This window comes from Trachurus japonicus, chromosome 6 (genome assembly GCF_045865225.1).
Source record: "Trachurus japonicus isolate A0001 chromosome 6, Traja_1.0".
Classification (NCBI taxonomy): domain Eukaryota; kingdom Metazoa; phylum Chordata; class Actinopteri; order Carangiformes; family Carangidae; genus Trachurus; species Trachurus japonicus.
In genome coordinates, this window is record NC_140912.1 from 13,173,784 (window position 1) to 13,199,614 (window position 25,831).

Consider the following 25,831-nt stretch of genomic DNA (forward strand, 5'->3'; position numbering starts at 1 on the left):
TTCTCATTAGCAAACCAAGAACTTGTTATTGCAGTTCAGTGGGAATGCCTGCTCATGAACAAGACATTCCTTATCCAGCACAAGCTAATGCTGTGATTACACTGATAGACCTGCTGCTTAAAAGAACCTCTTACTGACACGCGATGAGGCATGAAACACGTTTTCCTAAACAGACCTAATTGCAATTTTGATTTCTCAACTCTTGACATCAGATATCATTCGGCATAGTAAAGCACTGAAATGTTATTCTGACGGCTCCTTGTGCGAATTCAATGCCAATGCTCTGCCGAGCTGCAGAAAGACGCACACATACACTCGCACATTCCCTCAGTCCGTGCCAATTGCGAGTGTTGAGGTGTTGAGTGTTGATGTATGCATGTCCTCTCACATACAGCAGTTAAATTACCGGTGAAGAGGCCTGAAGTGCACTGCTCTCAGGCTCTTACTGCCTCACTTCTCCGGCTGAATGAATTAACGCGCACGTCAACTCTGATTACAAAGAAAAAAAATAATTTAAAGGAAGGTTTGCCGTCATTTTTCCATAATGAGATGGAAAAGGGCACTCCCTGTATTAACCATCTGTGTACTATACCACTCACAGCGTCATTACCGCTTTACAGAGGAAGAGAGGAAGCTTGAGGGCATTCTGTGACCTTTATCTATCTGTTTAAGAATACCTAGCAGTGACACAGCTCATCGAGTCAAAATATCGCATTAGTAATGATGACTAAGGGGAATTGGTCTCAGTGAGGAACATTAAATTCACTGCATGAAAAGGTACAGAAACCCTGATAGCAGCTTTCTGCTCAGGTGACCATCGGCTGCAGCGCCAGACGAACCCTGAGTAAACCCTTTTATCGCCAAATCCCCAAACTTTCCTTTAACCCTAATCTATCACCTCAGTTGCCCTGCATGATTAATCAGGGGCTTTAAATAACCAAGGCAGGCTTGATTAATCGAAAGGGGTGAGGTGTTGAGATCTGGCCCTACGGTGAATGTGCAGAGCCAGCACCCGCCTCGTACTTCTGTGGCCACTGCCATCTGTCTCCCACTGGGACTTGCTCCTCCACAAAGCCTCACGTGATTATTCAGCTACATTACCAACATATTTCTGACACATCTAACAGAGATGTCCGGCGTCTGCCATCAGGAACTCCTGCATCGTGGAGACTTAGCAGACTGTTTGAAGTGGCAGTTCGAAAAGCTTTGACTGCAATATAATGCTTCGCTGAGTGACAACAAATAAAGCACAGCAGCATATAAATTTATATCTTGCATCATGATGAGTGCAAATCTAAAAGGAAAAAAAAAAAAAGTAGATGATATGTAACAGAACCCGATCCGGCACATGGTAACTGCCCTGCCCAGTGAGAGCTGAGAAAGTGGCGGAGAGGTCTACTAATGGTTCCTCTTGGGCAGCAGTCCTGGTGGCAGACAGACAGGTCAGACAGGTGGCACACATTTGGCTGTGGTAAATCTCTGCTCCACTGGCAGAGAGCACGCTTCCCAGCATGCTGTGGTAAATGTGAACTAATACTGTACGCCTTTCACTTTGAAGGTGAGACGAGAAATCGCTCCCTGGAGGAGCTGGGGGGAGGGGGTTTTGTTCAAACCCCCGAAAAGTGTGTGTCTGCCTGAGTCTGTGATAGTAGAGCTGTGTTCATATAGACTATATGCACATGTAGCATCTAGCATGTACTTTATGTGCATATTTCAGACTTCAGGGACAGTCGGTGCAGCAACAATAGAGCCAGACCGTGGCTGATGTCAGAGGTTTCTGCTGATAAAAAGCACACGTATGTAGGATCTGTGATGTTTACTGTAGATTACCGAATGTTTCTGCTTGTGAGGCATTATCATGAAAACACACTGTACTCACAACCCCCTTGTCATATATGTTGCACATCTATGATTTGTAAGCAGGCCAATCTAAAACTACTGAGAATATCTTCTTAGTAGTTTTAGAAGTCTGCAAAGTCTTCCTTGAGAAAAAAAAACAAAGATTAGAGAAACAAGGAAACTGCTAAAACTACGACTGGTTTGTTTGGAGTCGCTGTACTTCCCTCTATTTTTATTTTTATCTATTATTATATAGATATATAATAATAGAGGTTATAAGAGTCATGCAGAAGGTTGAGGAAAGCCTTCATTTGTTGTGATGCAGTTGAACCAATGAATGGACCAACAAACTTTGGTCATTCTCTACACAACGACATCCTCATACAGGATCCACCTGCTTGTCACATTTGAGCAAATTCTTAAACAGAACTATAAATTGTCAATAAATGTGCACACAGGGTCAATGTATACATTTCCCAGTTAATGAGAGTGGAAAACGCTTGACTCAGTAGCACCAGGCTTTCTCTATATCAAGGATTTCATGTGATCAATGACTTTGGGGGTTTAGTGAAGATCAATTTTCCTATAGAGTCAAACAGACTATAACATAGTCTAAAGGCACTGAATCACAGTGTGCTCTGTCTCTTGTCAACTATAGTATTTCTCTGGTGTTTTCAGTCTATCGTTATCAGTCGTTATTGTTTTCCAGTGTGCTGTTCTATATGTATTTCATTTTTGAGTTTGATGTATGTATTTTAAAGTACAGCCGTTGCAAATCAGTTTGGCCTGCAGATCCTGTGGTATGTAGTATTAGGCCATGTACTTTCCCCTATCCAAAGAGAGATTTAATAAAAAAAACTAACCTAAAAGGTGAAAATTTTAATTTGCACACATTTGTCGGTGAATGAACATCATCCCAAATCATGCAGAGGTCACGTCTCCATGTGGACACTGGGCCTGTTGATATGTGGTGCCGAACCCAAGATGTTAAGTGATTAATTTGTCGCTGTGAAATTTACGATCAACAGCGGAAATTCAGATACCAATTCGTAGAATTGTGACCCTTGTTCTTCTCAGTATCTGCTCTGTCATTTTTTCCACATTTGAAGGTCATGTAAACCATAAAATTGGAGATATGGACATGTAATCACTGGACTGGAGCTGTTTTGGCGACAATGTTGTATCCATATCTTGTATCTACAACTGGCTAACCAGAGCAGACAGCAAGGGTGCAAGGCCAACTCTTTGGGGGCTGTCTCATAAACTTACATAAGGCAGGAAACAGTTTATTTAATATCACAGACAAAACAACACATCATAGCTAATGGAGGCTACAGTGATTTTCATGTCATAATAATAGTTTGCTTCACACTGGACTTAAACCTCTCTGTATTATTTTAGTGCTAGATTTTCCACCCATCTGATAATGACACCACATACTGGCCTAATGATATCATAAATGCTGCTGTTTAATGCAGCTATTAATACAAGAGGAGCGTTTCGAGCCTGTCTTATTAATTACACACTGATAAAATCTGACAGCGATGCTCCTGGGTTGGACAGTAGCACATTATTGCCACTGCCTTTCACATTCCAAGACAGTAAACACAAGCCAATGCAATGCACCGAGACTTCCTCTCCGTCTCAACAGTTGCCATTTTGCCTTTTCTGCATGACTAGCTATGTAAGTTTTTTTTTCTGGTGCGGGTGGAAGGTTTTCCTTTCTTTTTTTTTGTCTTCCTCACAGGCTATGACAAGGTCAGTTTCATTTTCTGTCTAATCTCTGGTCCCTCACAATGCCAATTATGAAATGAGCCCGAGTAGATGCATAACTTGGCGCTCACACCCCGGAGGAGAGCTCAATTACTGTTAGAAAAGCAGATATGAACAGATGATTTATGAGAAGTCATACCAAACTGATTAAGATACTATTTTTACATATATAGCTTTAGTTGACACAAGGTATAGATATATTATGCAGTATCCTATCTAGCGCTTTAATTATAATATAAACATAGCAGGAACGTGCTAATAACACCTCACTTGTGCTAGCAATTAAATGTCTATATCGGGAAATCGTACAATTATCAGGGTAAGACTATTCCTCGCACAGATATAATAAAAGTTTAATATTCCCACTGCCATTATCTTATCATTATATCGATGAAGAGTGCAGCAGCTTAACACTGTTTTACTGGTCACTGTCTTCTTCTCCACTGCGGGGAGAGGCGAGGAAGTGAGAGAGGAACATTCTGTTAATTGGACATCGAGTGAGGCTGACAATAAGCTATGCGTGGTGAGATTTGCCTCGGAGAGCCGGGGTAAGGATTTGGAAGAAGAGGAGTTATAATTGGCCGTAAGATGAGGAGCTCAAGCCAGCTGTACACGTTCAAACTGTGACAGTGGACTCTTATTCCCCTCTTCTCTGTGAAAATGAGCTCAAGATTCGGAGCCTCAGGAGACATAATACATGTCACAGCCTACAATAATGGTTAATTTGAAATCATGTAGCACCACTCTCTCTTGCCGTCTCCCTCGTCTCCTCCTTTTTATTTCACTTCCCCTCTCTCTCTTTCACTCTCTCCCTGAAATAACCCATTCATCCTAAAAATGGTTTTCATCATTTTTTTTTTTCCTGCCTCCACCCCCAGCCCACCCCCCTACGCCATTAGTCCCATCCCTCCATGCTCTAACGACCAAATGCATTTCCTAGATTTTCTCTATAGCAACCCTTATTATCCTGGAGCTAATGTTTTAAATTCAATTGCAACAATCCATATCCAGGCCAATTTACTGTCTCCTTTTTAAAGGCGGCCCTCCCAACACAAGCTTTAGAGAGCACGTCTGTGGAGTGAAGATAAAAGCAGCTGGCTCACTGTATATACAAGCTTCCCATCCCAAACAACACCACGTTTGTTGGTAATGTATTCACACACAGAATGTCTCGGCAACGCACAACCGCCTCCTCCACATTTATAAAACACTAAAGCAAATGGGTTCAAAACATGCGTGCATATCTGGACATCCTGCATATACATTCATAAATGTGCTCTCACATATGCACTGTCACACACACACACACCCTCACATGACCTGCATTGCTCTCTTTCCAGCTGTAGGCAAACTGCAGCAGTGGCTATTAATGTTTCACAACATAGTGTATCTGTGTCTCTGTCTCTGTTTTTTTTTTTTTTTTTTTTTCAAGGGCACACTGCCAGAGGGAACGTGTGGGAGGGGTTTGGTGGAGGGTTGGGTGTTCAGACACAGACAATATTTCCCCCATCTCTTGTGCCTCAATGCTTCACTGCTCACCAGACTCAATCACATGTGCGGTGTGCTTTCATGAATTAATAACGGGCACTTTGGAGGCCTGGCAGGAACATGGTGACCACACGCTGATGGAAGTTTAATGAGCAGCACGGGGACCTCGCTGCCATGGCACCGGCGGGTCTCTCAGCGCACTAGCCCATGTCCCTGGCCCTCCCCACAGAGCCACACTGTTTGGGCTCTCATTACCTAGATAAATATATCTGCCCTCTGGATCAGCCCACAGGCTCTGCCTCACCCCCCCACCCCCCCACCCCCCCAAGAGATGCTATCACGGCCCTGATTACACTTCCCTGCCCTTGGGACAATAGCTGGGCCGGAATCACAAGAACACAAACATCAGTCTCAATTCGCTCCTCTGCTAAATATCAGGCCTTCTTCGCACAGTAGCAGCAGCTCAGCCGCAGCATGACACAGGTTCAGGATTGTCCAGGCAGAGATCAGTGGGAGCCGTGACTGCAGTGAGGCTCGGCGGTGTTTCCAATAGGCAATTATCTCAATCGGATCACATTTGGATTCAGGCAATAGCACAGGGTAATTACGGAGGTCAGTGGCTAAGAGTGTACCCCCCCATCCCTCCTCCCTCCTCCTTTCTCCCAATGTCTATCTCCCCCTCTCTCTGTCTTCCGTCTTCTCTGCTACTCGTGCTCTCGGGGGACTGTCCACTGATGAGTCTCTGAGATGCAACACACTCATTGATTTAAAACCCGCCACAGGCATTGATTTGAAATGGCTGAGGTACCAGAGCGCAGAGCACCCTGCCCGTCCTAATGACTAGATCAAATGCATCACACCTCCTCAACTGGCCCATCCAATACCCACCACTACATTCCAGACCAAATACAATCACACAACTAATTCCCTTTTAGACTCTCATATTTATTTTTTTGCTCCTTCTTTCCTTTAATCCATAGGAAGTGATTTGATCATTGACGGTTCACCATGAATGAAATACAGGTGAGACTCCTACAAGAAAAATAGCTCAAAACCAGTTGTTAAGATGTCAACCATGAGCCAACGCCTCTTAAATAATGGCACAAGAATGCAATGAAACATATTAATACTAATAAGAAAACCGTTTCACATTTTCACATTCTGCCACTACATTGATTTGAAAACATATAATTACTGAGCTACTTGAGTATATGATTCAGTGTTCACTATTATGCTGATGTAGGTTGTTGAAAATGTGAATAATACTTTGAAACATCGCATTGAGTATTTTACACCGTGGTATTGATACTTCCACAAAAAGCACATTACATTTTTTTTTCCATCACCACCAAAAACAAGACGTGCACAGCGCACATTAATATATTATGGTCTGTTGCTGCACTTTGTATTCAAAAAGTAACCGATGGCTTTGAAGCCAGATGTAATATGCACTTGTAATGAAATGGAAGGGCCTCCTTGAATTCCCCGGCGTGGAGGGGTCTCTTCGTTTTCTTGCCTCTTGCACCTCTTGCTCTCATGTTTATATAACAGTATAGTCTCAATCATTCTCTCCATCTGGTTGAAGGTTACCAGGGGCAAGAGGGGTAACAAATGGGCTCTGCGCACCATCTGAGAGCTAGCAGGCTGAAGGCTGGATAATGGCCTGTCATAATGGACAATATAGGCAGAACCCTCCTGAGACCAGGAAACCAAAGAACAAGTAGGCTGAATTATTCATGGTTACCATGGCGGCCCACACAGCTGCATTACATTAGGCTCTTCATTAGCCGTGCCGTATTCTACAAAAAGCTTGAAACTAAAATTTGACCAATATTTCCCATTGAGGGAAGACATTATCATAAGCTCTCAAGGGGGTTTATTCCTGCTTAAATGTGCCTGAGTGCTGACCTTCCTCACCACAGTAATAATGTGGTGGGGATTAAAATGTGATTCCATCCACGACAAGAGCTTCTCATGCTTATTCTAATGATGGCTGCACTGTGACAGCTTGGGCTCGTCTGACACTGCAGTCATTTCCCACTAATAAGACACTTAACACAGGGCCTCTCGCTCCTCTCCTCTTGTCTCTCTGAATACCGCGATGAGGTAGACACAAGTAGCTGAGGGAAAATTGTACTCTGGGTTATATTTGCTTTTCACCTATACGTACAAATCCATCTGTCATTCACTTTACATTTTGAAGATAATGCGAAGAGCGGTATAACATTTTTTCAAAAGGTTGTATGCTTTCTCTGTGCAGACAAAATGAAATCAGGTTTTTTTTTTTTGCTCTAATTTTCAAAGGGAACCAGTTCAGGGGAAAATAAATTCCTCTGCAAATTTGAAAATGAAGTTAAGCAGTGTATTTTCAATCCCAGACAGGAATTTATGCCCAGAATAAGTTTATTTGTCAAAAGATTCAGAGCTTCTCAACTGAATTCCTGAACTCAGTTACCGCATCAAAATCTGAGGACCGATTATACAACTCCATGAATTCTGTCTGTTAATGTCCCTCGAACAGTGTGTGTAGCTTTTGTAACTAGCTAATGGAGCAGGACTACCAATGTACCAGTTCCAAAAAACGTAATGTTTTGGTGTGCACATACAGTATACCAGCGCTGCCCTCGAGACTCGTGCGCCCCCACTTAATGATGAGGAAAACGGAGAGAGACATTTAGTAATTAATCTTTCAAAAGGTACAGTAATTTCTCTTCATGCTGCCACCGGGCTTGTGGTTGTTCCCATAAGCCACATAATGAAGTCACAGTAATACTTCATGTGCACCTGAGTTAACCTCAAGCATGTGGATGTAAAAGGGCAAACACCCAAACGAAGGTGCACTGCTGTTGAGATATTTCAGTGTAAATTAAACCTGCACCACGACCCATTATCTCTTGCTTATGACAGATAAGACTACACAAATATATACATCGTAACACATATAGGCTATGCTATATGACGTAAACGAATGCACATGGTCAAGGGGGGAGGGAGGAGGGTTAGCAAAAGAGCAAAAAAAAAAAAAGATCTGACTTGCATAGTTCCCCTCTAACACTGTTGCTCCACAAACTTCTCACAAACGGTAGGTAAAAGTGTGTGAAGAGCTGTTGAAACGGCAGAGAGATGATGCAGTATCAGATCAGCAGCGCTGCTATTACAGTCACTGACCACTGCACACACTGTCCATCATTTATTCATAGAGGTCAGTCTATAGAACAGGATTGTACATCTAAACCTGTAGCTCAGGACCAATGAATGGTCAAGTAGACAGACCCGACGTGGACCTACGACCTGAACAGTCCACCAGGAACCTGCAGCCAAAAATGTCACTAAATCCTGATTTCAGTTCAGCAACTGGTGAGACGTTCAACAGCAGCAAGACTGGGAGAATTAGCCAGCTCGTGTTTGATTTGATTTCACACTTCCACACACTTTTCCCTCCAGCCTCACACAGTAAGCTTATGGAAACACAATGCACACACGCTTTGTGCAGCCACTTACACACGCATGACCTCTCATACATAAACAAATGTATCCACACAAACACCACCCTTTCAGTCACATGCATTACATCATGTGGGGACACGCACGCTCACATGCATGCACGGCGAGAAAGAGAGAGAGAGAGTTAAGGATCCATTTTCAGGGGGAAGCAAAATGATTAGCACCGCTGAAACATGAGCGGTTATTAAAAAGTCAATACATTGTCATTATAAGTGAAGATTGTTCCCTCAGAGTGAAGATATTGATCCATTCATGTGCTTACTGGTCATCGACCCGACCAGTAATTTGCTACCAGACAGATTTGAGATGTGAGGTTTCTATTCCATGGTAGTCGGTGTGTTACAGCCACAGAGACAAAGGTTTCACTGAAATCCTTTCGGTAATTCAGTATTTTTTAAATATACCTCAGGTCATCATTTTACAAATTAATGAAAAAATATATATACTGAGGTCACAACTTATTTGTTTGTTAGAAAAATAACCTCACTACAATGTTGGTCTATAACTGTTCTGTAACTTTCAATCATACCATATGATTCTCCTCAGCAGCATGTTGTTGGCCTTGCTGTGATTGATTTGTAAATGTTAATCAATATTCCAAATTTACTAATTTACAACTATAGAAAACGTGTTTTTATTTATTCAACAGAAACAAAACTAGTTTCCAAATCTACAGATCCTCGTAATTCAGAATTTAGTTCCCCAGGCTTCAGTTTACATTCGATTCCCTATCAAAAGGCTAGTTAGATTATTACCACAAAAAAGAAACAAAGCTTTATCAATGTGTTATTCATATCATATAAGAAATAAGCTAATGTGTGAAACTAACCGTGGTAGTGTATAGTACTACTCTACCTGTGCATATGTATTCATATGTCTGGGAAAAGGCAGAATCATTAAGCTAGTAAACATGTATAGCTTTGTATAAAGACAGAAAGCAAATCTCTTAATTCAAATATGATTTGAAAGAATTTTCACTTATACTTTCTTGTGTTACTGCCATTGTTTAATGTTTTATAATGTTTACAAATAAGAAAAATCCCACGTATAGTGCCCATGCATAGGCATACTGTACTTGAGCACCTACCTGTATGTTTTAGTTACTTGACAGCTCTGTTTGCTTTTGTACTGACATTTTGGTGACTTAAAAATCATTTTAGTCAAGACTGTAAAAATGTTGCTATTTAAAACAAGCAAAGAAGTAACAAGTTTCTTTTGCCCTCACTGATGAGTGATCAGAAAAGTGACGTGTTCTGTTTGAGGAAACAACAGTTGTGCTGTCCTTTCAAACTCAGCAAAAAGCTCCCAAAAAGCTGTTTGATCAAATGAAACCCACTGCAAATCAAAGCATAGCGATTATCTGTGGACTTCCTGTGCTTTCACTCAGCCTCTGTGACAAGCCTGTTTGTCTGAGAAACAATGCATTATTTAATTGGATATTATTCAGAGGTAATTCAAATGCAGACCTAGTCATAAGAGAGACCTTGGAGATTTATGTTTGCCTAATCCTTTGAATTTGTGAATGCTATGTGATTCAGCAATGCACTGAAGCAAAACCCAATCATTTGAAAAGAAAAAAAAGCCCTCTTTAATATTCATAATCCCTTTTGAACTGTAAACTCCATCTGTAGTTTAAAGTGATGACTCATTCAAAGCATAATCTTAATCCTTTTTTACGCAGCTTAGTTCTGAAACCAAAGGGAACTGGGGGAAATTGAAAGCTGCCATCAATGCAATAAACCAGAATCAAATACAACCAGAAGGGCAAAATCTAATTCTCATACAAGGGCACTAATGCTGTTCATCTGTGTCCGTCACTGCAAAGCAATGTATTGTTACACGAGCTAAGAAAAAGGAAGAAACATTTGAAAACTAGTTTCAGTTGAATTGTGAATAATGGAGGAATCCGGCAGACATAAAGCACTAAAGTTTTCACCAGTAGGTCATTTTATCTTTACTTTCCCATAGACTGAATTTTTCCCAGAGTGTCATCACTAAGTTCTCTGTTGCTGCTCCTTCCTGTATCAAAACTAAACCACTAAAATGCCCGTAAATACAATTAATACATATAAATGTAGGAGAAAAAAAAGAATAAATGTAATGAACTAAGTTTCTAAAGGTGAGGTGTCAGCTTCCTGTCCATATGAAGATCCAGTGTCTTATGTCTAAATTGAATGGGCTGCTTTACTTGATCCCATATGATGAAAGTAGGTGATATTCTTGCTATGATGACACCAACTATTTCCAGATGTGATTTGAGCAAAATGAGCCTGAATTATCCTTTTTGTGTTTTTAAATGCCTTACTTGTGTAAGAAACACCATAAACACATTTTTATGTGAATTAAAAACAATGATGACACCCCTGTTAAATAAAGTGAACACTTGTTTTCCATGAGCCCGTCTCACTTTGTTCTGACTTATCTGCAGAGACATTACATTGTGCTTATCTGTATCTGTTTTCATTAAACTTTCACTTTGTGGTGATGAATGGCGCACTGGGAGTTATGGCTGGGTTAATTAGCAGTGAGAGCTCATTTCATTAGACAGAGAACGGCATCAGTGCTATGTCTAAAACAAGCTGTCACATTCCTGCTTCATGTTTCCTGCTCTGTTTATAGACAGTGACCACCTCGCCACTGAGACACATCACCCTGCTTCTGAATAACACCACCCTAAACCTACTAAATGACCTGACGCAATCATTTCGGTGAATATTTGTGGATTTTTATCAACTTAACTTCGATAGTTATTTTGTTTTGTTGAAAGTCCTTTTCTTGTACTGACTTGAGTGAGAAAAAACAAAGTTTCAATCAGTAACACACACACAAACAGACTTACAGCCTCTTTTGTCAAAAGGTAACTCAAAAAGCCGTCATCTAATTTCTGTTATAACTCACTGTGTGCAGGAACTGTAGGTCATGAGAGGGGCATTGCTGTATCCTAACTCATTTTACAACACTGTGCTGTGTGGGGTGTATCATTTTTAAGTCACTTACTGATTGTTGAGTATGACTTTAGAGTTTAGAAATGACTGACAGTAACTTTGTGAGCTTTGGCTTCTAGTAGTTTGCAGCCTTTGATTTTACTTATTCCATGAATACAATAAGCATAAATGTTGTATGGGTCACACATGTGCACATATTTTAGTTGTTATGTAAATACACCTAAAATATAATTCTTACCTATACTAAAACAACTTGCCCCAACAACAACAACAACAACAACAACAACAGGTGTGACAATTCTTGACATTAAACTATGAGTCACTTTTTGTTGGATATCATAACAAAAACAACACAAACAGAATATTTTTAGCTGCAATTAGTCAAATGTATCACAAACTCAAAGCCTGGAGCGCAGAGTCTGATGAGCAAGTGTTTCCACTCCAGACTCTCCGTTCTTACTGACTAGTTTTATTTCCACACATAGATCCTTGCATAAATGTTTGATATCAGAGGCAAAGTGTCTTCAATTTCCAACCTAATTAAGTTTGATATAACGGAGTCATGGAGCAGGTGTGAATGCCTCCACCTCCTCACTGTCTGCTTATCTTTTGACAAGGGAAGAAATCCAGCGCCGAGCCTCTGTGACATTCCAGTGGCACCTTGCTAACAATTTACAGATCTTAATAATTTAACGATTCTGGCAATTGGACATTAAATTTTATTATTTTCTAATCACGAAATCCACAGGAGCTTTCTCCATAATGGTCAAATACAGATCATTTGACAAATCACACCCCCTCCTCCCAGCAAGCTTAATGTCTCGTGCATATTCATAGCTTTTTCAGATTTCCAATCAAAGTGGCTGGCAGGTCTCTGGTGTGAGCTGCGCCTCGCACTCCTCTATGAATCATTCATGCTGTTTAGCTCACAGTTGTTTGGGTGCATCTGGCTCGGGGAGGTTCGGGGTTGGCCAAATGGAGAGGCCACATGGCGGCTCCAGATGTTTTGCTTTTGTATATGTACAGCTCATCAAAAACAACAAGCAGTGCCACCCTGGAGTCTCTGCCATCTGGGGGAGACCAGACAACAGCTTCTCGTGTTCCCTGGTGAATTATTTGAGAGCTGTTATGAAAAGACACAAGTTATTTTCAGGCAACCTTCTAATGCCATAATCAGCAGCTATGAAGACAGGAGCCGACTGTTGTTAAATCCTGGCCAGCAGGCTGCTGATGGGAAGACGGTTATTTAACAGAAGGGGCTTGATTTAAGAGAAAGCGAGCATCCGCACAGATGAAGTGTCCTTGAGCAAGACAGGAAATCCCTGCAGGTATGAAAGATGTGCTGCTATCTGCCATGTGTCTGACCTGCCTGTGTAAAAAACAGGTAAATCAAACAGAGTTCTCTCTTAAGGGATCGATACCAAAAAAATGATTGGCCACGGTGTTTCAACAACTAACTGGTCTTTTGGTCTTTAATGAACTGCATCGCAACATAAATCAACCAAAGTAATGAGAAGAAATGAAATCTTTGCAGCTGAAGTTCACTTTTCATACAAAGTTTCTGAATATCTGTCAGGTCACATTATTCTGACGGCTATGTGCTCTGTTCTCCGCAGGCTCTTTTTGTCCGGCCCCCTGTGCACATCACAACCATCCCTAGATCCCTGCCACTCTCAGTAAAATCATTATTTAGTCCTTTTGTAAGCAAGCAAGGTCCCAGATCACAAATTAATCTTTCATATGTTTCCAAGATCTAGCCTTCTGTAATCCCATCTGTATGAGACACAACAAAGCACAGCGAGAGAGCGGCTATGAATTATTCATTCATTTCTCATGAAAGGCTTTCGTTATGTCTGTCATGTTTCACTCTTGCAAGGAAAATCCATTGATCCTTGCCTTTTCTCTGACAACAAGAACAAACAAGCGACATCACATGGCTGTACATTTTCTCACACTCCGACAAACAGATCTGAGAAAAAAATGCCTCGGCAATAAGGCAATGTATAATATGCATATGTGCATAACGTGTACACACATTACCGATGCTCACTCGCAACATAACGTATGCACACCACATTAAACACATCACCGTGCTCTTAACTAATAGCTGCGAGTGCAACCTCAGGGAAAATGTTTGAACTAGCACACAGTGAGGCACAGTGGATTAAGTCACATGTGCCTTGCCAGTAATCATTTATCGTCGGTAGTATTATAATCTAATGGGCATGTCTTCTTTCTGACAAGTTGCCTTCATAATTCAGTGCAACAGAATAGAGAAAACAGCATTGTTAACAAGAAAAGGCTTTAAATCACAAGCATGGAGTACATTTCCTGTGAAATATTAATGTGGAAAGTGTGTTTGTGTACGAGGAACAAAGGGCAGAGTGTTGTACATCAATGGGCTGACAGTGCTGCAGGCTCCACAGACCAGGCTCTGCTTACTCCAGCTATGGTGCACTGTGTATGTATAGGGGGTTGGTGCATGGAGGGGGGCTGCGGGAGGGAGGGGGGAGGGAGAGAGAGAGAGAGAGAGAGAGAGAGAGAGAGGGTCATATATAATGTATAGGCCTGCTGGAGCGTGAGGTGTTGGGTCTGCTTAGGTTAGTGTGCATAGCTCTGTGTGGCTGGTCTTCACCTCGCTCTGAGCACTTGCCTTATTTACTTTAAAAGCTTCCCTCTGGAGCCTTGTTTGGAAACTCGGGAGGCCGGATGGACGAGACAGATCCAATTCGCGAATACTTCCATTTTTACAATGATGAGCCTATCGCCTTACAAGATTGGGAGCAGGCACAAGTCTCCCTTTGAAAGTCACACAGCCTTGTAAGTCCACATTAGTGTCTTGTTACCTGCGATGTAATGAGGTTAGTCGGACGGTTGTCTGCAGGGTGCTCCAGTAATGCTCTTGGCTCTCGGGCCGGAGGAATCTGACTGGATCCTATTAAGGACAACACAGTGGCTTTATCTCCATTCATAGAGATGAAAAACTAAACATCAGACACACACACAGAAAAAAAACTGTATTAAGGGTGTAATTACCATTAATCACAGTGCACCTGTAGCTTGTTCTGCTCTTGTCACTCATGCTTATTTTATAGTACGCTGCGAGCTCTGATATGACAAGTTGCTCATGCTGATTGTGTGTACTTGACTATGTAGATTACGCAGCAGCTTGCAGGATAAGAGTGCTGTTGTTGGCCCAGGCTGCCTCCTCCCTGCCTGTCAGCGCCAAGCGGAGATGAGCTTGTGGCCCGTTCTGTCTGCTGTTAATCCTGCCTGTTCTGCTTTGACAAAGCTGCTGTTTGAACAATGGAGCTGTCTTCTTGTCTGCTAATTTAGGAACAAACATTTGCCTGCGTAGCAAACAAGCTCTCCCAGGAAGTGCTATTAATAGGATAATTAAGCAGACGGTAATGAGCAGGATTACTGCTAATTATGACAAGATTTGTTTTGGCATTTGCCTGAGAGGCAGCCGAGTGTTAAAGTCTGCACAGGAGTTCATCGCTGCACCGAGCGAGCAGGCACCTGAGTAAACAGACCGGGACTCACTGGGGGTATGGGTGTGCGGCGTGCACGTATGCGTGTGTTTGTGGGTGGATAGGTAGTGTGTGTGTGTGTGTGTGTGTGGGAGGGGGGGGGTTGCTGTGATAAACAGAGGGGAGATAATAGCAAAAATACACAGCAATGCCAGAGGTACTGCCAGACCAGTCTATCACTTTGAAACAAGGTCAATCCAACCTGCCTCGGCTGTGTTTGACTTTATGGCTGTGAGGGGATGCCAACTGACCCCGTGCACAGAGAGTCCATATCCTGAAGCAGGTGGGAAACACTCATCACAGTTTCCCAGAGTGCACAGTGTTTTTTTTTAGATGTCCTGTCTTGTCTGTCCAACAGTTAACCGACTGAAAAGCAGCAGATCCTCTCATCTGAGAAGCTGCGGAGCCGGCGAGTGTTTGACTGTTTCCTGCCATCAGAGACTGAAACAATCAATCAATTATCAAAGTGTCTATGGACTGACTAATCAATTCATCAGCTTTTTTTTCCAGTCTGATTTCTAATATTGTTTTGAATGATAAAACCCCATTAATTTAACAGCTTGAAGATATGTGCATTTTTTTCTGGTTTTACCCACTCCTCCTAACGAGGACCGGTGGAAGCAGTAACATATTATGATTTGATAATATTTGACACGCTGCAGATTAAAACAGACAACATATTTGACAAACTCATTAGGCACAGTGGTGGAACATCTGTTTCGGTTTTCCTTGTTTGTCAGGACAGCATCTGACTATAAAGGACGCCTCTAATTAAAAATGGCTGCCATAGTATATTAAAAGTAATGTGTACTGGGCACACTCACATCATCACTGTCCACTCAGAGGCCTGAATTCAGGTAGGTGACTTTACTATCTCGTCTGCAGCCACACTGTTTCAATTCCATGTGAATATTAACATTTTTAGCTCTGTGTGTGATTTTATATCATGAGTGAGCTGCAATAAAGACTAATTTTCATTTCTAGATATCAGGTGACAGGCTGTATAAACATACTGTCTCAGACTTTTCTTTCCCAGAATAAAATGTCTTTATTGAAACGAGGAAGCAAATGCCTTTTCTCAACTATATTCTGCAGTCTGGTTTTGAAAATGGTTTGTTAATTTTTTTTCCACCATTAGACACTTAGAGAAGTGATGTTTTGTTTGAAGTAAAACACGACTTTGTTCCATGAGTATAAAATGAGTGATTATTTTTTTGTACTTAAGGTTTTGCTCGTTTGCAGCTGACAAAGAGGGTGTAGAGGCAAATCTTTTGTTTTCCACTAGATTAAAGTTTGATTACTTTTCACCGTATTAGAGTCCTATTATTAGCTGAAGCGTTCTTGTCATTCTCTTATACATGATAAGAGATTAAATTAGACTGTTCCTTACCGGGAACACGGCAGTAAGAAGAATTAAACCGTGGGGTGACTTTAACCAAGATGAAACCTTAATTCACAAGATTCAATCAAAAACTGACAACAAACAAGCCTAGTTGAGGTGAAGGGGAATCTTAATGCGATTGCAGCTAAAGCTCAGACAGTGAGCCGCCTCCATTAAAGCATGCCACACGGCCCAGCAGCTCCAGATAAGACAGCTGAGTCTGGGATTTAGAGCTTTGGCTTATCGTCATCTTCACACCACTGTCTCACCGAGAGCAGAGAACATGGCCCCCAAATCCTCTTCAACAGGGAACCGAGTTCACCTTTGGGCTGTAGGTGCAGTCCAAGTCCGCCTCAGGTACGTTAATGGGTTATAACTCTCAATTAGGAGCTTGATCTCTAAGCCTCCTCAAAAACACACAGCCGCTCTGGCACGCCAACAAGACTTTTCATTCTGTAGCAGAAGCTGTGATAAGATTATAGAGAGGGAGAGCTGTGTGGAGTACTGTTTCAGAAATAAAATTGCTTTTATTCCACCCAACATGTGTTCAGTGAGATTAAGGCATAATCTTACAACGTTTAATAAGAGCCCGTTTGTGGCCTTCCGGCTGAGGCAGAAAAAGTGGAGCATGCCTGCTCTACTTTAAATCCTGTTTATTGAATTATAAAGAACCTTAAAGGATCAGGAATGTGACTCATACATTTAAATATTTTATGGCATTTTCATGTCAAAGCACGTCATCAAGTAAAGTATGCTCTGCAGTGTTTGGAAAACTTTTTATATCCAGCAATTTGAATTCCTAAATATAGCTCAAATGCATTAACATAAGAAGAGCTATATATGGAATATGTTAGGACAAAGAATAGGATTTATTCTATGTAAATTCATGCAAAGGGTAAAATATCAATTACCAAAAGATACTGGCTAGGACATGAGTAATGATCCTTTCATTAAAGATTCAACGTTGTCGAAGAGACAAAATTATAAAATGCTGAAGATTTTCCATCACAACCTACATCCAAATCCTGCTCTGTTCTCAAACATAAGGCCATATTGGAAATCCCTAACCTCAATTTATGTAATCCAAAGCCCTTGCATGAACTTCAGCTTGAGCTCTGGCTTTCAAGAGGTATTTGGAAGTTAAAGTCTCAGATCAGATTTGGACAGATTAGAATTAAGAGTTGGAAGTCTGGGAGGGGTGGATATGAGGATTTGCACTGCTCCACGAGACGGCCTTGTCAGTGATGAGTTATACTGAGCCACGGGTAAGAGGATTGCCCAGACTAATCCGAATCAAAAGACATACCATGTGAATTACATCCCGAAACAGGTTCGCTTACAGAGATTAGGAGCCTGCATGTAAATCCTGTCATACTCTACTTGGCGCGGGAAGATGAGCCAGAAAGAACAAACACAAACATGTGCTTTGTGCCCTGCTGCAACTGCTGGCACCAGGTCGGCTAACCAAAAACGCTCGGATTCCTTGATTACAGCTTTCTTTTTCGTATTCTTCAGAAGATTAGATGTCCATTGATGAGGCTATCTAGGCCAGGCACACTAATTATTCACACTACATCTAAGAAAGTGCTTATACTGAGGGTTGAGAATAACCCTCCCCTCGTGAGCTGACACCCACAGACACCCACACAGCAGCAGCAGCAGCCCGCTCACCCCTCCCTTCCTCTCCCTCGTCATTCCTCCCTCCCACCATCACTAAGCTAAGCTCTAGTTCAATGAAGCATTTATTTCTCTTCCTGTTTGACATGGGTGATTCTATCAAGGCATCTGGCAGCAAGTGCTGTAATACAAGGCTTTCTGTTGAGACGTCAAAGAATGTTACTCTCTGCCATAGTGAAAGAAAAAAATAGCTTACATTTTTTCTCTCTTTTTTTCTCTCTCTCTCTCTCCCTCTTTCTCTCTCTCTCTCCAGAAGTACTGAACAAACAAGACTTGTATCCCTGGCCCAGAAATGCTTCAAAGAGCACATGTCTGCTGGGACTGGCTGTGAAATGTAGAGCAGTGCTGGCTGCTTAGCTTTGCATTTCAGCCAGAGCAAGGCTCATAAGAGCACTGCGGAAATTTGGTCAGATCTGTAAACCAGGGAGAGGGGAATGCGAGGCACAAGCTCTCTCTCTCTCTCTCTCTCTCTCTCTCTCTGTGCAACTTCGTCAGACAGTGGAAACATGTAACTGTAATAAAAAAAACAACTGCGGCTTCATAACTTATCCTCCACTCACATATTTCATACTCTAAACTGCACGCTCACTGTTGTGGGTAATAAGACACAGTGATCCCAGAAGCCTTTGAGATATACAGAGTCATAGGTACATGCTACTGATAAAAACTGATGAATAATATCACAGCTTAAAGATGGAATGAATCTGTTGTGCTCTCATGTGTACAAGGGAGATATACTATGGTAATTACCCTACACATCAAGCCTTGTGAAAAATGCAGCAAAGCAAAGCTATTTTGTTGTAGATTGAATGGATGTAAATGCTTTAGGGCACAGTGTAAATGGAAAGCACTGAGACGAAAGCAGTAGGAGCCAGCATAAGAAAAACCATCAAGCGGTGGTGCAAAACTCTCTGCAGCGCTATGAAGCATGCCGAATAGAGGTCTCTCGCCGCAGTATAACGGCTCATAAAGCCGCAAATGGTATTTCCACTTCATTCAGTCTCAGGGCCAGGTTCCAAGCAGCTCCTCAACGATGGAATTGAACCCATTAGCAATCGATTAAAGAACCAGCAGGCAGTCACCACTCTGCCTGCGGGGAGGATGGGATCTGGCGGGGCGGGGGCCTGTCGGCCAGCAGAGCAGAGGCTCCTGGGGATTGAGGTTCAAATCTTTGTTTATGTAGAAATAGTGGCAAGCACTTTAACCTCGGATCCCGCCCCTGTGGAGCAGATTAAGACGGTCAGATTGTGAGCGGGAATGTGCTCGGAGATGCAGAGCGTGGCGGCTTTTGATTGACACATCACGTCACTAATGCGCAAGGTACAACACTTGTGTGAGATAAGACAGCACCCGAAGGACGCTAAGCTACACGTCAAGAGATGGTGGGTAAAGAATTTGACGAGCATATTCATAAGTCTTATCGAATGTTTACCCAGATCCTGAGATATGAATGATGAACAATTTGACCTTTGGAAACAGATTAGAATTTCAATCAAGTGACCACAAACCAATCCATAAAACTATATGAAAACGCAGAGTGGAGTCATGTAATTACCTCAGGCTTAAAGCATCTTACATTGATCTCGGTTCATACAAGTCCTTTTGGCACACAGTGAGCATAAGCGTAATAAGGAAATTATACAAGTTTATTAGTGGGAATTTATTCCACTTGTGTTCCCACTCTCCTTCATCCTTACACTATATATGCTCCATACATAGCAGCCTGTCAGCTTTTATTCTTGGGGGCCGACCTTTGTCTGTGCGGGCCTCATAACTGACATTTTCAATTACACTGCAAACAACTTATCAATATGCATGGATTTCCCAGCCAATATCAGAGCAAACAGAGTCGTTTGGAGAGCTGAGTCTGTCAGGGGAGAGAAACAGGGCAGACATGTCAAGGTCAGGATTTTGTTAATGAGGGACGGGCCGCTGAATAATTGAATGGGCTGAGCAGTATCGACTGTTGAAGCAGAAGCGTTTAAAGCGTTGGCGATCGTTAAGGAAAATCCTCCCAGCACTTTATGTTCCATGGCAGTAATTTATGCACGGGCATCCAAGCGGGTGCCCTATGGTTCACAGCACTGAATGCACAAAGCAATGAGTGGATTAGCACACTTTAGAAACAGCAGCCAAGCATGCAAGTCATTCCTGTGGATGAAGTGATGGCTCTGGCAGTGCAATTATTCAGCTGTGCATTTTAAATATGCAGACAAATGGCAACGAGAGAGGCGTTGAATATCTGCTCTGTGTACCTAGCAGAAACACGGAAAAATAGCTGTGTGAACAGAATGTCAAGGCTGAAAGTGATCAATTTGTAAATTATGTATTCCTGAAACCAAGCATCACTCTGGTGCAGAATAGCCGCCGCAGCAGTGACGGGTGAGGGTGAACCAGGGTAAGGGGAAACGCGCCATGTGATTCAATGCTGTGTACTTTGTAAACAGGTGCCTTGGGGAAAAACGATCTGATGGACAACTAAACTTGATGACATCAGCTCGTGACGTGTGCTGTCAGATTCCCTGGCGAACACGACCGTGATATTTGGCCACAGAAAACAAATTCTAATAATTGTGGGATCAAAAGCGGCAGATGTAAATGCGTGTAAACAAGCTAAGTAATACTTTAGCCAAATTCCCCTCCTTTGTTCTGGGTGCAATCCGAGCCATTTTTTAATCTGCACCAAGAACTGCTCAAGCTGTTGTTGTTGCAGTAACATACTCGAGCAGTTCTCAGGCCTTTAAGCCTCCACCCCTCTCTCCTCTCTCTGCAGGTCGGGAGCTTTGGGGGGCTTCTAATCCCTCTATGTAATTACTGCTGCCTGCAATGGCCAGACCATCTCTGTGTAAATCAGATTAGCTGACCTAAATCGCTCTCGTTTCTCTCTAACCCATCAAACAATTCCTTATCTACACCCAGAGAGCTAAACAACACACAGACACCAATCCTCCAACCTCCCGCCCCCAAAGACATGGCCTGTTTATTTGATCAGCGCAGGAAAGCAAACAGTTTCTCCATGATACACAAACAGGCTGGGCTGGGTCGGCCCTGCTGGGTGGCCAGAGAGCAGCGGTACAGGGCTGAGCCGCTGGCTGGGCTGAAGACATGCAGATAACCACCTCCATCACGTCCGCAACTTCCACACCGGGCCATTAAAGGCAGAGGAAGCGAGGCAGACGCATAACACGGACAACGGCGTTGCTCAACGCGCGGTAAATAAAGGTCACCGAACATGATAGAGATGTATTACTCCTCTCTGTGCTGCCTCTTCGCCTCCTTCCCATCCAATTTATTCCTCAGGTCATACATTTACAACTTTGAGAGAGGAGATGGGGGTGGGTGGGTGGGTGGGTGGGTAGGGGCGGGTGTGTGGGGAGGGAGGGGGTGTATGGAGAGGAAATGCTGCTCTTCAGTGGGAATAGAGACAGGCTAAAGGAAAGAGGGGGAACAAATGAGGTCTGTGATCCTGCCTGTCCCCTCCTCTCCCTCCCTCCCTCCCTCACACCCCCTCCCCTCCCCACCAGAGCCCCAATCAGGCTGAACCGCTGCTCTCAGCGCGACAGCCAGGCCTTTGTTGCCGTCTGAATGGAGGTTAAATATCCCTCGAAATCAGAGCTCTTTGGCTTTCTGGACGCATAGTCAGAGACCCAATGCCTTTCACATGCTAATGCCCGTGTTTTTTATTTCCTTTGTAACCATGGTTAGACAGCAGCATCATGCTAAAGGGCGATGAATAAAGCGAGTGAATTTGTTTTTTTCTCAGCTTTTTTTCCTCTCTCTTTCTCCTCTCTCTCTCTCTCTCTCACCTCTCTTTTCTCCAATCCCTCCCCCCCTTCTCCTCTCTCCCTCTTTTATCACCATCTCTTCGAGCCAGACCACATTCCATCCCCCTCCTGCAGGGGTTTAAAAAAGCACAGATGGTCTCTCCTGACCTGCTATTCATCATTGTGTCAAAAGCTTTGTCAGAATAATGCTCCCAAACAACAAGCTGAAGGATTTTATTTGTTTCTATTGATGAGGCCCGTTAATTTCACAGACGTCTCATTAGGCTTAAACCACCAATTAATTTCTTTTGTTCTCATTAAATGGCTAATTCTAAACATGAACCGCACTGACAATGAGCGCTGCTCAGAGCCAAAGCTAGACAGCGCTGCTCCCACCATGGAGCTACTAGAGCGTGAAGCAGGCAGGTAGAAGGACAAAATTGAAGAGTGGGGGGGGCGGGGCGGGGGCGCACGAGATTGGGGGGTGGGGTGGCGGGGCATGACAGAGAAAGTGGTGGCAAGAGCAGAAAAGAGCGAGGGGAGCAAAGGAGAGCCCTGACAAAAGCCTCTGTTAATTTGTAGACACCCTTAACACTAGGCATGGATGGCAACTCATTAACTGCTTGCAGATTTTTTTTTTTCCCCTGTCAGGGGATCAAGTGGCCCTCAGGAGTAAAGGTTGCAATCATCTGTTGGTGGCAGCAGCCAGCACTCATGCTCCGAATAAAAAACGAAAATAAAAACGATAGCAGAATAAATCAAAATACAAATGGGAACAAAAGGAGAGAGAAAAGAAAAGCGCAGACTGGGAACCAAGGTAGTAATCTTTCTATTGGAAGTGAGCTCACAAAAGCTATCTTGTGCCTGCACTCCATTAAAGCAGTGCAAGCTGTCATTATGGCCAAGGATATATGGAAGCCTCATAATATCCAGAGATTGGTAGTTTGTTAGACAGCACTGTACAATTTGCTGCAGCCTTGAAGGATCCTTGAGCCTCTCTTGACAATTTACCAAGGGAATTGCCGGAGCGTTGCCTTTTGTCTGCTGGAGACACAGGGGCAATTATCCAGCCTCCTGTAATGTTTCCCTGACTTTAATCTCCTGGCTGAGAGCATAAAGCAGAATGGGTAAGGTTTCAGAGTGCCTCTGGGTTCTATTAACACACAACTGCTGTTTCTGTTCAGGCCAGGCAGCCAGGAGAGGACTGCAATCTGACAGACAGGCCTCCCTTGGGCTTTTAGGGAGAAAACATGATTATGTCATAATATATTTTCAAAAAGAGATCCATTTGAAAGATTGCCCCTCTGTCTTTTCAATCTAACATGGCTCTGCTTTTGTCAGGCACAATGGGAGCACTAGGAATGACAGATGCTTCAATGAACTTAACAGGAATAGAAATAAAGTGTTTTACCAGGAAGGAGAAAAAAAAAATCACCAGAGACCGGAAGCAGAGGCCCGAAAATCCAGTTTCACTAACCATTTCATCAAACGATCCTCATTAGTCTGGTGTCAAACATTTCCTAGGTTTATTTAAATGTGTGTGTGTTTTTAAGATAATACCATGACGAGATTTAGAGAATGATTTCGAATATAAAAAGAAGATTAATCTGTGAAATAAATAATCCTTAAATCCTCATTACCTTAGAACAAATTATTGACCGCTGGATTTAATGTAATAGATCAGTCCGGACTGAAAATGCAGGCAGGCACTGTGTTTTGATGCTGAGGCAGGTGTGTCTGTCCACTCCACTAAATGATAGCAAACACATCACTTTGTGGCTGAGAATAACACTTGAGCATCACAACAGAGCATTTGGATGAGACTGAGCTCTCCAGCATAGAGATCATGCAGCCACTTCATGACTTACATGTATGAGAGCTTTCCAAAAAAGCCCAGAGACAAGGGTGTGCAATCTTGTGATCAAAGTATACGCCTTTTAGAGTGCAGGATGCACTACAGTTAGGACTATTGTGTGCTACAGCAAAAGTGAAATGAAAGCATCTGCAGTGAGGAAAGCAAAAGGTCTAGTGTTTCCTAATAGAGTAGGAGACACACACAGTGCTCAGGTATGGGCAAAAATATGCCCTTAGCCCATCTACGTTGCTGTCAGAGCAGGACAGAGATCCCTGTGTCCTGAGGAAGAATGAAGACTATACTAATCAATAATTCAAGTATTCTATCAGGAAATTAATCATTTTCATCAGGCTGTACAATCAGCAATTTTTTTTTTATGAGGGTCACTTTGTCATATTTATCTAACAACAGTTAATACAGAGCCCATCATTTTTGTGTTAATTGTAAGGCAGGAATATGTTAAATATTTACTGTTTAAAGATTAAAATAAGGGAAAATGGTGAAAAGGAAAATCTGGTGAGTGTGTTTAACTTTATGAAGTCACCTAACTGATGTGAAAACACAGACCCTCAATGTTAACACAACCACCTGCTACCATCTACTAGCATGCATTGCTATTAGCATGCATTGCTAGTAGATGGTAGGTGTGTGGGTTCAACAACCTGGAGGTTCATCTTCACAAACCTGAGCTTAGCTGTGTGCGTTAGCTTGATTTATATATCATTAGTCTCGACATAAGTTGAGTTCTTCAGAGTTTAGAGACTAAAATGAATGTGTGGTAGCAGCCTGTGAGGTGATAACAACGACTCACCAGCTGTGGGCTTGAGAGGAGAGCAGGATGAAAGGTGTTAGGTTTATAATTTCCCTCTCGGTGAGTGGAGCAGCTGCGTGTTAGCTTGACGTCCGAGTAGCTATCCCAACGGTGCTCTTTCCACGACGGAAAAACATCACTAAAACCTCCTGAAAGATGATTTAAATCCAGCCTGCGGTAAAGAAAAAAATAAATTCACTTTCTGGCTGTTCGCAGGTATGAGAAGTGCGTTGATAGCGGTCATTATTTTTGTCACGGTAAAGTTAAATAAACCACTTCCGCCGCCAACTCAAGGCACACAGGTGAGACGTAGCTAGGGCTCACTGTTGTTGTGACCCGTTTACATTAGCTGTTTTGTCGTAGTAGGCTAAATAAGTGTGTAGATAGAAAAAAAGAAGGTATTTTACTTTGTAGGCTACTACCACTAAAGACAATTACATTGTAAATATAATCTTAAATTGTGCAGTAAAGTGTAGTTTAGTTTAAAGGACAGGGCTGGAAATAATTGTTTTATTGTCAACAAATCACATAAAAAAGCATGAACACTTAACTTACTTCCCACATTCACAGCTGCTTTTGTGCTCACAATACCCTCACATTAGCCAAAATGATGAAATAGTTTTAACATTATTTTTTAAAAGAGGGAAATCAGGAAGTCGTGTGAGATAAATTAATATCCTGTTGGTTTTGGTTTTTTAAAGGAATGTGCTTACATTCTGAAAAATACAACAAACCAGATTGGTCCTTTAAGTAGATAACTGATGATTGCATGTTTTACATTAGTTCCATCCATGACGCTGGAAAAAAAAACACTGCCTAACATCCCATAAATATGTCCCACATTACATGGACATGTTACATATCACTGTAACACTTTAAACTAACATAGTCATTCCAGCTTATCCAACAATAACAACAGACAGCAAGCACCATGACGATGAAGAAGTGAAGAGTCACATGTGCAGTAAGTAATTCTATTATGGTCTAATCTGTATTGGTGATGTAGTGTTTAAGTAATTTGAATAATTATTATCATTCATAAACTGAGATGAATCCATATTTACAATGTAGGAAACCCAGGGCGGGGTGTGGGTACTGTTAAGGTGTAAACCTAACCGCAGTGGCCCAGCTTTGAGTCCAACCCCTGGCCCAAAAAATAACTTAGAAGAAAAGAGAGATAAATCTGATTGGATGCAGTTGTTATAATTGGGCATTAAACATGTCCCGGACAGCTTCAACACTTTTTGGTGTCCTCTGGAAA

At 42.3% G+C, this 25,831-nt stretch overlaps 1 long non-coding RNA gene across 2 annotated transcripts; it reads right to left on the reverse strand.

The window, feature by feature from the left end:
* Positions 1–1,941: 1,941 nt before the first annotated feature.
* LOC146985760 (uncharacterized) lies at positions 1,942–24,877 on the reverse strand. 2 transcript variants are annotated; one of them, XR_015036066.1, is made up of 3 exons: positions 24,571–24,877; positions 14,396–14,484; positions 1,942–1,978 (listed from the first exon to the last, which is right to left on the reverse strand). It is a non-coding gene; the product is annotated as an uncharacterized LOC146985760 (long non-coding RNA). The 2 variants fall into 2 exon arrangements; XR_015036065.1 differs by lacking the exon at positions 1,942–1,978 and adding an exon at positions 12,056–12,918.
* Positions 24,878–25,831: the final 954 nt, after the last annotated feature.